Here is a 10,994-nt window from a genome sequence, read left to right on the forward strand (position 1 = left end):
TTGATTTTATTTTTGCATCTTGTGTTTTTAACTCCCAAAAGAACTAGCTTTTATATTTTGTTAACATGTTTTTAACATCAAAATCTCTCCCAAAAGCAAGGAAATTACAGTAAGCAATATGAAACACTGGTTCAGCCTGAACAGAATAACAGAAATATTATGGTCTAGGAGGTGGCCATTCAGCCCATTGCACCTGCACCAGTCCTATTATCAAGTCCATTTCCGTTATGTAGTGCCAATCTCCTGCTTTTTCCCCATATCTCTGCACATTATTACTATCCAAAAAAAAACCATCTGATGCCCTCTTGATTGCCTCAACTGAACTGGAGCGTTAGGAACTTATTTTAGGAAAAATTGAAGGGTATTACAGAAAGTACAGAAAAGATTAATGTGTGGTTCCAGCAGTCATGATTTGTCATGAGGCGCACAATTTCTTAGTCTTACTGATAATTTCTCATGAGAGTTCTGAAATCCCACTGTTTATCTACAGCTACTTTTTGGTCAGGGGACCAAGGAGCTGATTCTGAGCAGCTCTCCAAGGCCTGGATGTTGCTGCTGATTTGTTACTGATCCTAACCCTCAACTATGAAACTATACTAAACATTACTAAAGCAGTATCTCAGTACTATTAATGGCACAATATAAACTATCTCAATAAACTATTGCAACATTCCTCTGTTGAATGCTTTATAAAGACTCCAACACTGAATTTTGCATATAATATGCTAGTCAATGTTATGCATATTGAGTTTAAGCATATAAAATAGAACATTTTATGATAAACTGATATATGATAAATTATGTTGAAATATATAGGTGCATAATTGTAAAATGTTAAAATACTGAATAGGATTTCACCAAGATATCCATTCAGAAACAAGGGGAATAGTTAATTTTGTGTCTGTATGATTAAGTGTTGCAGGATAGTCGTGGCAATTTTATTTCCATCTGTGTACGTGGCATTTCGTTAATAGGATGATTTATTGATGGGGAGTTAGCACCATTGGTGGTATTTTCACATAAGCAACCCATTTTCAGTTTGAACTTCTGGCCATTGGGCAGCATGTCACCTGATAAAGTTCACAAACAAAAATAAATTTTTGGACAAAATCAGCAGGTCTAGCGGCATCTGTGGAGAGAAATCAGAGTTAACATTCCGGATCCAGTGACCCTTCTTCCGAACTGATAAAGTTCTTTGTGTATGTCCTGATGTGGGGTGGCATGTAGTTCAGTGGATAGCACTGTTGCATCACAGTGCAGGGACCCAGGTTCAATTCCAAAAAGACATCTGGATGGGTATATGAATATGAAGGCGTTAGAGGGATATGAGCCAAATGCTGGCAAACGGAACTAGATTAATTTAGGATATCTAGTCGGCATGGATGAGTTAGTCATCAATAAAGCTGTGAACTGTCTTTTTTAATCTCTTTGTGGGCTTCAGTTTGGCCTGACCTAACCTCCATTCAGTGATTTGTATTTTTGCATGTGTAGCTTCTGTATGAAAATTGCAGAAGCTGTTTAACATTTAAACCAAGTTAACTGTGTGTGTCGCCAATGCAAAGATGACCAGCTCTGCAATGCGGATGGTTGAGATAATGCCATTCTATCATGACTGTATTTTGGTTGCTCCCTTTGCGCCAGAGCCTCCTAGGTACCCTGCTGGCAGCTGTCTGTTTCTCTTCACTACAGCTCCACTCCAACCCCAACACTCCTCCGACTCCCTCTTCCTCTCTGCTCACTCCCAAATAACTGGCATATATCCCTCACTGCAGGGAGTAAGGCAGCAGGTGAGGGAACAAGGGATCTTTCTGAGCGTACCACTGGTCAACTGTTTTCTAATTCATTTCAGGAACACCTCTGGAGTGAAGGCTTTTTCAGTGCAGTGCTGCAATTTTAATAAAATCACTTCAATTCTATCATTAATTTGAGTGACTTAAGGCTCCAGAGGTTTGACTGCAAAGCTGTGTTTTTGTGCATATGCCGTTACTGCATTGCCTAGTGGTGGCATTGGCAATAAACATAGCTTTTAGTTTAGTTAAACTAACTCTTTACTGACTCAGCACAGCTGTTTTTTTTTCGTGTTATAACTGCGGATTTTCAATGCCACGAGGAGTTCCTGGCTTTGGGTACCCTTACGGCGAGGACATATGGAATTGACGTCTTTGCTGTTTTCAAAGAAAAATGCTGTGAAGTGAAATGGAATTTATGTAATTTAGTAAATATACGCATAGACAGTGCATCATCCGTGATAGGAAAATGTGAAGAATTGCCAGATCCAGATACTTTGATTTCCTTTCATTGTCTTTTGCAACAACAGACTCTGCCAAATCTACTGTTTTAAGTGAAGCATTAAATAAAGTTATAGGTATTGTAAGCTACATTTGAGCAAATGCATTACAGCGTCGCCAATTTTGCAACATCCTTCAGCTTGATGATGAAACATTCAGTGTGGATCTGTCATACCATTCTAAAGTGCTCTGGTTGTCACAAGCACAAATACTTGTAAAACTTTTATCTTTGCGAAAACAAATCACAAGATTTTTTGAGCAACTGAATGAACCATGTGAATTGTCAAAAGAGGATTTCTGCAGACATGCTGCATTTTTGTACGATATAATGTCAAAGCAAAATGATCTGAACGTTTTGTTTTGCAAGTCTATATATGATATGTGGCTAAAAATCTAAGCATTTTGGAAAAAGCTGACCTTTTTCAAAAACTTTCCTTACCCGATCGGAACTTTCAGCTGAACACTTTCCTGAACTGGCAAAAAGTAATTAATGAACAGGATACAAGCAAATCATTAAGGAAATGCGACGTGAAAGAATACACAGCTGTTCTAGACTCCCTGATTGAAGAATACAATGAAACGTTTGCAATTTTGAGAACCGTGATCGCACACTGAAACTAGCTTTCCAACCACACCTGGTGGGTGTCTGCAAAGCGCCTGATGACTTACAGATGGAATTGATTGAACTCTCAGAAGATAATATTCTGAAGTCTCTATTTGACACTGAGAAGGATCCCATTGAAATACGGAAAAATGCCATTGAATACCCACATTTATGTCAACATGCTCGTCCAATGCTGTTTTGTTTTGGCACAAGCTAATGTTGTGAATCAACATTTTCAAATGTGACACAAATTAAAACGCGCTTGAGATCTCAGATAATGGATATTCACCTGGAAGACCAATTAAAGCTACGGTCAATGATGTTGGAACCAAATATCTGATTCCTATCTCGCAATAAGCAATCACAAAAAAGTCATTAAATGGTTTGTTGTCCACGTTTTTCACTTATTATTAGTTCTATTTTCAACTTTGCCAAACAAACAAACAAACAAATGCGTCTTTGCTGAATTTTTACTTTGTTTTAAGTCCTCATATAATGGCAGGCTTTAATTAAAATTAGTAAATATGTCGACAAAAATATGCCAATTTGGTTGTATAATTAAAATTCTCAGCTTTTGGCCTAATAGGATCTTGGTTAAATAAAATGTGGCCGTCCAATACAAAAAGGTTCCCCACCCCTGTCCCAGGATGTTGAGGGCGGGATAGGGCTCTGATGTGATGTCCACTGTTGTCATATATTCCACTGAGTTCTGCTATCTTGCTAAAGTTGGGAAAGAAAGTGCACTTATCTAGCACCTTTCACATCCTCACATGCTCCAAAGTGCTTCATAGCCAGTGCAATACTTTTAAATTATTGTCCTTAGGGCAGCATAAGCTAGAATGTGAAAAATGGCCAGGGGGGATAGGTAGTAATCTTGCAACTGTCAGTGCCTCTGAAAAGGGGTAGAAAATTCAAAATTAAAAAAAAAACACATCAAGTTTTAGCTTAAAAAGACCAAATAGTTCAGTCCTCTGAGGCAGTGACTGAGCACAGTAAAAATTTAAGAAAGCTGCCAGCCGCTGAATGGATGATTCTTATAAATAAAATGGTCACTGCAGCCATCATAATTTCAGTCCTTCACGATAATGGAATGGAATCACCTCAACCCTTACAAGTGCAAAAAAATATATAGGGCTGGGTATCTGAAATTACAGTGTTGGAATGGTACTTTTCTTCCCTTGTTATGAATTGTGACAGTAATACTGAGGGAGCCAACACGATATCCTTATCTCACTTGACATAGATATCTACTCCCTTGTGCAATCTTTGCTCCTCTAACTGAACCTAACATGCATATATATTGTTTTTCTGGCAAGGAGACAGCCGATTATTTTATCCTAGTATGTTCTGAATTCTGTGACTCTTTTTCTTATTAAATTACAAATCATTATAATTTCAAGCTGTCACACACTTGCAATGCACATTGCATCAACATTTTTCTTTTGAAAATCATATTATCTGAACGATTATAAGATTACCCAAAGGGAGAGTGGAACAAAATTATGAAAATGGAATGGCAAAATGACAACAAAATTCCATGTTGCCTTCTATTTTAGATTTAAGTGATTTAGTCTTTCAATCTACAGGCTGACAATCCAATTTCTAACGGGGCCGTGGAGTATAACTGAAGCTGGCAACATTATAAATCACCTTACTCGCTTGTGACCACAGTCAGTAGAGTGATGGAAGCAAAACAAGGTGTCAGAATTCTTTTTCAAAACAATCTTCATCTTTCTGCCTGTCTCTAAATACAGGAAACACCTGGAGGTACCTACTGTCATGCCCACTTCCCATCGCTCAATCCCCCACAATGGCTTCGTCAGGTTATCCAACGCTTAGCAAGCTCTTGAAAATCAGCAAGATCTTACGACTTCTCTTGCCCTGTCTTGGCTTAGCCCAGCTCTGCTTTCAGGGCACTTTTAGCTGTCCTACAACTGGCCAAAGAGGGGAGAGATCAGGTTGGATTGTGTGTGGGATCTCTTCTCCCTATTGTTTCAAAGCTGGTTTCTGTGGACTTTCAACTTACACCAACCCCAATGACTGTTTTGAAAGAGTGACATTCACTGAGCTGATGTTCTTCTAGTTGCGGTTGGTGTCCAATCTCAGCGTCCATCCCTGGGGAAAGCTGACAGAGCACAGAATCCTGCATCTCAGATCTCCCCGGAATGGAACTTGATAAGAAAAATCATTGCATCTATGCAGACCTTTTTTTTTGCAAAGGCACATTCCACATGGAGGTTGACACAACACCACAGTCACCTTGAGGTCATCATGCAGACAAAGTGAGATTCTGGGCTTGTAGGAAGTATCTGAGTGAGAAGTTTTTCTCCACCAGTCAAGATGCACTGTGATACTTGTTTGAAAGGTCCGGCAATGAAACATGATGACGAATGATTTTGGCAATCCGATTGACCAGTCATTGGACAGGATCTTGCATCTCGGCTTTCTCCACAGGGCATTAAGGTCATTACATGTGGACCACTGCTCAAGGGACTTGTAATTTAAGCCATATTTTTGCATAAACATCTCCTCGAGGGAATGATAGTTTTGCACAGTCTTCCAATGCAAGTACATCACTCCTTAGGTAAGGAGATCAATGCGTTACGTAGTACTCCAAGTTAGGTCTCATTAATATCCTATGCACCTGTAGCAAGACTTACCTAATTTTTACACTCCGTTATCCTTGCAATAAATGTCAACACACCACATGTCTTCCTAATTACTTTCTGTGCCTGCATCATAACATTTTGTGGTTCATGTACAAGGACACCCAAATCCCTCCGTACTGCAACATTCTCCAGTCTCTCACCAGTTAAAAAATTCTTCCTACAAAAGTAGACATCACATTTTTCCTGGAATACACCCATCTGCCATTTCTTTTGCCCATTTACTTAACCTATTTATATGCCTCTGCAAACTACTAATATTGGCCTTACTTTATGTTTTCTTACCAATCTCTTAGCAAATTTGGCTACAATGCAATTGGTCATTTCATCAAATTCATTAATAGATAATTGGTTGAGGCCCCAGCTCAGATTTTTCTGCTGCTCCACTGGTTACAGTTTGTCAGCCTGAAAGAGATCTATTGAACCCAATTCTCTGCTTCCTGTTCAGTTACCAATGCTTTATGCTTGCTAATGTATCACCCTAGACATTATGAGCTCATATCTTATGTAGTAACCTTTTATATGGCACCTTATCAAATACATTTTGCAAAACCTAATGCACCACATTTACTAGTTTCTCATTGTAACATGCATCAAGAACACGAATAAATTTGTCAAACATAATTTCCCTTTCACAAAACCCATGTTGGCTCTGCCTAGTTGTATGATGATTCTCTAAATGTCCTGCTTCCACCTCCTTAATGATGGAATTTAGCATTTTTCCAAAGTTAGACCAGTTCGCCTATAGTTTCCTTTTCTCAGCCTCTCCTCCTTTCTTGAATAAAGGTGTTGCATTTGCTTACGTAACATCAATGCTGACATAGTGTGATTGGGCCAAATGGTGTGTTTTGTTATTCTATAGAAACATTAATCATTTTTGTGAATGTGGGGTGGCAGGTTGGGTGGGTATTTCAGACTCTCACACTGTGTGTAAGCTCAGTCCCTATCACATTGTGGTGTGGGTGATCTCGCCCACCTCCTACCTCCACTATCAAAGGATCATTACAACCCAACGAGGTGTCTGTGCTCCAACACTAGCAAAGGAAGGTCACTAAAAGCATATTTAATTCCTCTTGGTTGCCTTGACTGAGCTCAGTTGAGGAGGGGGCAAGAGCACTACATGAAACCATGCTTGATCCCACACCTTCCAGAAATGGAGGGCAGGACTAAAAGCAAGTTTACCTCAGATCTATTATTAACCTTTCCCTCTAAACACACCAGTAATTCCACCATAGAATCTGTTCTGGAACTGTCTCAAAGCTCACTTGACAGAATCTAGTCATCTCTTCCTGATTCCTCATCAGCGAATAAGATCACTCATTCCATCAAGTCTGCTCCTATTTCAAACATTGCAGCTATTGCCATTTTAATCATGATCCCCTCATTTTCTACATCCTTACTGAGAGCTTCCTTTGCAAGGAAGAATCTCCCTTTTAAATACTTTGGTAGCTTTCTGAATCATCTATTTCTTAGCCACTTTCCCACATTTACATAACATTTTGTGTGGACTTATACCTAGATTTGATTTTAATTGTCTTTGATTGAATATTAAAACTTTGCCATCAGGTTTGCCTTTTTCAAAATCCATTGGAGGTGGCACAGTGGCTCAGAGGTTAGCACTGCTGCCTCACAGTGCCAGGGACCCAGGTTTGATTCCATCATCAAGTGGTTGTCTGTGTGGAGTTTGCACATTCTCCCCGTGTCTGCGTGCATTTCCTCCGGGTGCTCCGGTTTCTTCCCACAGTCCAAAGATGTGCAGGTTAGTTGGATTGGCGATATTAAATTGCCCGTACTGTGCAGGGATGTGCAGGCTTGGTGAGTTAGCCATGGGAAATGCAGGGTTACAGGGGTTGGGTGGGTGGAATGCTCTTCAGAGGGATGGTGTGGACTCAATGGGCCTAATGACCTGTTTTCACACTGTAGGCTTATGACCTGTGGGTGCCCCCAGAAAAGCCAGTATTTATTGCCTTGCTCCTAACTTCCCTTACGAACTCAGTGATGAGTCACCTTTTTGGATGGTTTCAGAGAGTAGTTATGAGGCAACCGCATTGCTCAGGCACTGGAGTGACCCATAGGCCAGACCAAATAAAATCAGTAGATTTCTCTCCCTAAAGATCTTCACTAAACCTGATGGTATTTTAACAGTAATACAGTAGTTTCAGGGTCACCGTTACTGATGGTAGTGTTTTAATTCTAGGTTTAATCAATTAAATTTGAAAGCCGCTGGGTTGAGATTTGAATTTTTATCATTGCATCAGTAGCCCAGGATAACAACTCCAAAAAAGAAAACCACAATGTTACCTAATAGAAAGAAACTTCAATCCCCATTTACCTCCATTCATAACTATATTGGCAATGAGTTTTATCAAATCATTTGTTCCCAATGTCTTTAAAGTTTGTAATGTCTTACTGGTCTCATTGTCATTTCTTCTTTAAACCTGGAAGATTTTAAAACCACAAGCTTTAAACCCATGTTTCGAAAATACTGTCTGTCTCAAACTATTCCAGCTTACCAGTCTCTTGCACTGTCGGTCTGGGGTTTCACTTACATCTCCCAATAAAGAAGGAAAGTCAGAAACAAATAGAAACCTGTCATGTCAGAAGACACTTAGACCTGGTCCTATTAGAACAATCAGTCAAGCTGCTCATTTCTCAGTGGAGAAATTGAACTGAGAAGAGCAGTCTTCAAAAAACTAACACTCCACATCATGAACAAAAACAGAAATTGCTGGAAAAGCTCAGCAGGTCTGGCAGCATTTGTGAAGAGAAATCAGAGTTAATGTTTCGGATCTGGTGACTCTTCCTCAGAACTGATCATAGCTAGGAAAATGTCAGTTTATATGCAGAAGATAGGGTTGAGGGAGGGGGTAAGGAGTAAACGATAGGTGGGGATAGATCCCAAAGGAGTTGATAATGATCTGGCTGTTAATGGGGACTGCTAGTGGCTAACAGTAGGCAGTGTGTAATGGCAGACTATGTGATAACAAGGCCTGGTATGTGGGCTAGGGGGCTGGGACATGGGAGAGTTTAGGCCCTAAAATTATTGAACTCGATATTGAGTCCGGAGGGCTGCAGGGTCCCCAAACGGAAAATGAGGTGTTGTTCTTCCAACTTGCGCTGAGCTTCGCTGGAACACTGCAGCAAGCCAGAGACAGAGATGTTGGCCAGAGAACAGGGTGGTGCATTAAAGTGGCAGGCAACTGGAAGCTCAGGGTCTTTTTTGCGAGCAGAATGTAGATGTTCTGCGAAGCGTTCACCCAGTCTACGCTTCATTTCCGCAATGTAGAGGAGACCACATTGTGAGCAGCGAATGCAGTAGACTAGATTCTGGGAAGTGCAGGTGAAGTGTTGCTTCACCTGGAAGGTATGTTTGGGCCCTTGGATACTGGGGAGGGAGGAGGTAAATGGGCAGGTGTTGCACCTTCGCCAGTTACAGGGGAAGGTGCTGTAGGGCTGTGGGGAGGTGATGGGGGTGAAGGAAGTGTGGACCAGGGTGTCCCAGAGGGAACGGCCCCTGCGGAAGGTGGACAAGGGAGGGGAGGGGAATATGTTTCTGGTGGTGGCATCTCACTGGTGGTGGCATCTCACTGGAGGTGGCAGAAATGGCGTCTGATTCTCTTCTGGATGTGGATGCTGGTGGGATGGTAGGTGAGGATAAGGGGAACCCTATCGCTGTTGCAGGAGGGGACAGAAGGGGTGAGGGCGCAAGTGCAGGAGAGGGTCAGACCTGGTTGAGGGCCTTGTCGACGACAGAGCTGGGGAATCCTCGGTTGAGAAAGAAGGTGGACGTTTCGGAGGCTTCCTTGTCGAAGTTGGCCTCATCTGAACATATGCAATGGGGTTGGAGGAACTGAGAGAATGGAGTCTTTACAGGAAGTGGTGTGTGAGGATGTATAGTCCAGGTAGCTGTGGGAGTGAGTGGGTTTGTTGTGGATATTAGTGGCCAGTCTATCCTCAGAAATGGAAACAGAAATGTCGAGGGAGGAGTCAGAGATAGACCAGGTGAGAGTGAGGGCTGGGTGGAAATTGGAAGCGAATCAATCAACTTTTCTAATTCCAGACGAGAAAGGGAAGCAGCACTGATTATATCATCGACAGATCCGAGAAAGAGTTGTGGGTGGGGTCCGGAATACAACTGGAACAAGAAATGTTCCACATACCCCATGAAGAGACAGGCATAACTGGGGCCCATGCGGGTACCCATGGCAACCCCTCTGACCTGAAGAAAAGTAAAAAGAGAAGTTGTTGAGGCTGAGGATGAGCTTGGTCAAGCAGAGGAGGGTGGTGGTGGGTGGGGACGGTTCAGGCCTTTGCTCCAGGAAGAAGCGGAGAGTCCTAAGACCATCCTGATTGAGGTTGGACGTGTAAAGGGATCGCACGTCCATGGTAAAGAGAAGGCAGCTGGAGCCTGCAAACTGGAAATTCTGAAACTGGCACTCAGCCTCTACAATGTCGAGGTCAGTACGCCAGACTACAACAGCATCCCCCTTATCGGCAGGCTTAGTAACAAAGTCAGGGTTGGATCTAAGTCAGTTCAGAGGGAGATAGGTTGGATTGGCTGAGGCGGGGAGTGGCAGAGAAATTGAGGCGACCCATGTCACGTCAAAAGTTCTTAATGAACAGATCGAGTGCAGGTAACAGGCCAGAGCGAGGGGTCCAGATGGAAGGAGAGTTTTGGAACTGGGTGAAGGGGTCTGTGGGATGGGAGAGGACTCTTGTCCAAAGAAATGGGCACGGAGGCAGAGGCGGCAGAAGTAGTGTTCAACATCATGTTGCGCCTGAAATTTGTTAAGGTGGGGACGCAGAGGGATAAAGATGAGACTTTGCTGAGTACATGATGCTCCATGTCATGAAACCTAGCACTAGGTGGGTGAAGATTTCCAAACTGAGATTGATAGGTTGTTGTTGGGAAGGCTATGAAGAAATATAGAAACACAGACAGGCAGATGGAGTGAAGATAAAAGTACTTTCCCTAGGTTAAGGGAGTTCAAATTTAGGGGACACATTTTTAAGGTGAGAAGGGAAAGATTTAAAAGGGAACAAAAACAGAAATTGCTGGAAAACCTCAGCAGGTCTGGCAGCATTTGTGGAGAGAAATAAGAGGTAAAGTTTCTGGTCAAGTGACCATTCCTCAGAACTGCCAGACCTGCTGAGATTTTCCAGCAATTTCTGTTTTTGTTTCTGATTTTCAGCATCCGCAGTTCTTTCAGTTTGTATTAAGATTTAGAACGGACCTGAGGGGCAAAGTTTTCACACAGAAGGTGGTTCGTATGTGGAATGAACTGCCAGAGGAAGTGGTAGATGCAGGTACAATTACAACATTTAAAAGACATTTGGACAGGTACATGAATCGGAAAGTTTTAGAGGAGTATGGGCAAAATGCAGGCAAGTGGGACTAGTTTAGTTTGGGAAACTTGGTTAGCATTGCCGAGTTGG

This window comes from Rhincodon typus, chromosome 29 (genome assembly GCF_021869965.1).
Source record: "Rhincodon typus isolate 14 chromosome 29, sRhiTyp1.1, whole genome shotgun sequence".
In the NCBI taxonomy this organism is placed as follows: Eukaryota; Metazoa; Chordata; class Chondrichthyes; order Orectolobiformes; family Rhincodontidae; genus Rhincodon; species Rhincodon typus.